Genomic DNA, 4,239 nt, shown 5'->3' with positions numbered 1-4,239 from the left:
CTGGAGTCAGTATTTTCCTCCTGCTGAAATCTCTATATCAATGAACAGCACCGCCCATTACTCAAGCCAGACATCTAGGAATCATCTTTTCTCCTCCATTTCCCTCATCTCCTCTTGATCATTGATCAATATCTACAGAAATTAACTAATCTCTCTTCTATATCTGAGAAGTATATATAAAGAGAGAGATACTGAGAGTATATATCTATACTCAAATATCAGCAAAACAACATAGAAGAGGAGTCTGCAGAAAAATTAATTTAGTGCTAAAATAACATGATTATAGAACGAAAAAAAATTAGAAACAGAAAGAGAAGCACGCTAAAAATATCATTTCCAACATTAAGGAAAATCCTAAAAAAATAATCATGAATGAAAAGAATAAAACAAACAGATCAAAGCAATTAGAGAAAAGAACATAAATACTGATGATGGAGACATTCCAACATAAGGCTAACTGAATTTCTGAAATAGAAAATTCAACTGTTGAATTCTCTGAGAAAAACCTGCTTAATCATTCCCATCTGAAAAACTTGAGAAATAAAGTAAGTCAGTGATAGAGAATCAAAATATCACCACCATCAGTTATAAAAGCTTAGTATGTAGCTTAGCTGAGCAGCCACATAGACCCGCTCTCTGAATCACAGCACTTGACATGCTTACCTTATCCACCAGGCAACGCTGAATCAGAACAGACCAGCTCTCCCGAGAGCTGGGAGGATAGGGGAGTTCATCAGGAGGAGCATGGCCAAGCACAGGAGAGTGGCTGCTCCCCAAAGGGTGTCCACTCTTAGGAGGAAGAGAAGCAGAACTCACATTAGCAACCCCAATTTATTTTCCAAAATTATCAACGATAAGTTGTCAAGAGGTGGACAGAGGCTGACGCCAATGGAACACACATTATGAGAGGGCCAGTGTTCGCTCTCAGTGAAAGGGCTCTCAAAATGTCTGCCTGGGGGTGCCTGGGTGGCACAGTTGCTAAGCATCTGCCTTCGGCTCAGGGCGTCATTCCTGCGTTATGGGATCGAGCCCCACATCATGCTCCTCCACTGGGAGCCTGCTTCTTCCTCTCCCACTCCCCCTGCTTGTGTTCCCTCTCTCGCTGGCTGTCTCTATCTCTGTCAAATAAATAAATAAAATCTTTTAAAAAAAAATGTCTGCCTGATGGGATTTTAGAATTGCTCCGCTGTGTGTCTCCCAGTTGTCATCTTTCTCAGAGGGAATGTTTGATGAAGTTACTCTTCCCAATACCATCATTGTATGTTGGATATGTATAGGAGAGAAAACTTAACCACATTAGCCCCAAAGTCTCGACCAAAAAGCACCATTTGTAGACCTGCGATAGAGACTACAGCACATCACCTGATACCCTCAACACTGTATTTGGTGTCATTACTCTATGGGACTTTTTTGGGGGTTTTTTTCCCCCTTGAGGTGGGACCAAGTATATTTTGCACATAAAAAGGAGTCTGAAATCAAATATTTTGTTGCACAGAAAGACTGTAGAAGATATTAGGGTATGTTCTGCTTCTCTCTCCTTCCAGGCAAACAGATGGATTGTATTTCCCTCTCCTCTGCGACTTGCTTAGACCAGTAAAATGCAAATGGAAATGCCATATGTTTTTTCCATGCAGTAGCATTAAGAGCCAGGACAAAGTCACCACATTCCTCCTTTCATTTTTTTGCCTTGGTGATTATGGAAGCATGTCTTGAGCTGGAGCACCTATCAGCCTGTGTGCCTAAAAGACTGCAGTGAGCAGAGGCCCTCCACCAATGTAGGACATGTGGCAAGTAAACACTATCAAGTTATGTTGTGACTTTCTGCTGTAGGTTCGAGAGGCTGGTGTCGAGATGGCCAAGTTCACGAAACTCGGGAGGATGGTGCTGGTCCTGGCTGGACGCTACTCCAGACTCAAAGCGATCATCATGAAGAACATTGATCATGGCCCCTAAGACCCTCCCTACGGCCACGTTCTGGTGGCTGGAATTGACTGCAATCCCTGAAAAGTGATAGCTGCCATGCACAAGAAGAAAATCGCCAAGAGGTCAAAGATCAAGTCTTTTGTGAAAGTTTATAACTACAATCACCTCATACCCATGAGGTACTCTGCAGGTATCACCTTGGACAAAACTGTTGTCAAGAAGGATATCTTCAGAGACCTTAAAGGCAAGGCCCGACAAGTGGCCAAGGTCCAGCTCGAGGAGAGGTAAACAGGATCCAGCAAGAACAAACGGTTCTTCCAGAAACTGTGGTCTTAGATCGGTTTTGTTTCAGTAATTAAAAATACCCCCAAAATAGTAAATGAGTGAAAAATAAGGCTATGTTGTGTTGCTCTCAAAGCCAGTGAGATTTGAGAGTTGTTTGCAGCCAGCGCATGATCTAGTGCCTCCTAATGTATGTGCTGCTTTCTTGCACAGACACTTGCAATGGAGGAAGCTCTAGTCACCTGGTCTTATTCAAGGGACCACCTCTTTTTCCTTCCAAGTACACTAAAAATCTCTTTTTTATTCACTCCGCTGTTGAACTTAATATGGATTCTACCTGGTAAGACAGCATCCAAAAATTCTTACGACTGGGCATTTTCAGCACTATACCTCAATGGGTATCGTCTCTTGGTGTAGAATGGCTGAGGCATTTTTTTAAAAGCCTCCTAATTAAGTTTTCATTTTGTCTCCACATTTAACTGGAAAAATCATCCTTAACACATTCCTAATCTAAAACAGCTGTTGATAATTTCTTAAGACTGAACCCAGCAAAGGGCAGTATCCATGCAGTGTTCCAGATTCTGCAAGGTATTTCTTTCTTCAATGTCTTTCTCAATTATGTTTTTTTTCCCCTCTACTCTTGCCAGGAAGTTTCAGCTGAATTTGTGTCAGTGTATCTGGTATTGACTACTAGAGCCCAAGAGTAAGAGTATAAAACCAAAATCTCAGCTGTCTTGCAGTTCAAATGAAGCAAATGCAGGGTAGATAGATGGCCACAGATGCTTAAAAGTCCTCTAAAGAAACTCTTTTCTCTAGGTTTTGGAAGTTTGATTCTGGAATCAGTTATTGCCGTATAACCAATCATCTTAAAACTTCAAGGCTTGAAATTTCTTACACCATACACAAAAATAAATTCAAAATGTGCGACCTGAAACCATAAAAGTTCTAAAAGAAAACACAGGCAATAATTTCTTTGACAACACTGTAGCAACATTTTTCTAGATACGTCTCCTGTGGCAAGGGAAACAAAAGCAAAAACAACAACAACCAACTACTGGGACTACATCAAAATAAAAAGCCTCTGCACAATAAAGGAAACAATCAACAAAACAAAAAGATGACCTACTGAATGGGAGAAGATGTTTGCAAAGGATATACCTGATAAGGGTTTCATATCCAAAATATGTAAAGAACTTAGACAACTCAACACCAAAAAAACCAAATAATCCAATTAAAAAATGGGCAAAAGACATGAACAGACATTTCTCCAAAGAAGACATCCAGATGTCCAACAGACACATGAAAAGATGCTCAATATCACTCATCATCAGAGAAATAAATGCAAATCAAAACCACAATGAGATGTCACCTCACACCTGTCAGAAGGGCTAAAATCAGGGGCACCTGGGTGGCTCAGTGGTTAAGTGTCTGCCTTCGGCTCTGGGCGTGATCCCGGCATTCTGGGATCGAGCCCCACGTAAGGCTCTTCCGCTGGGAGCCTGCTTCTTCCTCTCCCACTCCCCCTGCTTGTGTTCCCTCTCTTGCTGGCTGTCTCTCTCTCTGTCAAATAAATAAAATCTTTAAATAAAAAAAAAAGAAAAAAGAAGGGCTAAAATCAAAAACACTAGAAACAAGTGTTGGCAAGTGTGGAGAAAAAGGAACCCTCATGCACTGTTGGTGGGAATGCAAACTAGTGCAGTCACTGTGGAAAAAAGTATGGAGTTTCCTCAAATAATTGAAAATACAATTGTCATATGATCCAGTAATTTCACTACCATATATTTACCCAATGAAAACAAAAACAATCACCCCAAAAGATATATGCCTCTCTTTCTCTCTCTCTCTCTCTCTCTATATATATATATATACATATATACTGCAGCATTATTTACAATAGCCAAAAGATGGAAGCAACCAAATTGTCCATCAATAGATGATTTACAATAGCCAAAAGATGGAAGCAACCAAATTGTCCATCAATAGATGATTTATAATAGCCAAAAGATGGAAGCAACCAAATTGTCCATCAATAGA

At 40.5% G+C, this 4,239-nt stretch overlaps 1 pseudogene; it reads left to right on the top strand.

Moving 5' to 3' along the window:
* The first annotated feature begins 1,851 nt into the window (after positions 1-1,851).
* On the top strand, positions 1,852-2,259 carry LOC105237951 (annotated as a pseudogene).
* The last annotated feature ends 1,980 nt before the right edge of the window (positions 2,260-4,239 follow it).

Source organism: Ailuropoda melanoleuca, chromosome 7, assembly GCF_002007445.2.
Source record: "Ailuropoda melanoleuca isolate Jingjing chromosome 7, ASM200744v2, whole genome shotgun sequence".
Classification (NCBI taxonomy): domain Eukaryota; kingdom Metazoa; phylum Chordata; class Mammalia; order Carnivora; family Ursidae; genus Ailuropoda; species Ailuropoda melanoleuca.
This window is presented reverse-complemented; position numbering and strand designations above follow the sequence as displayed.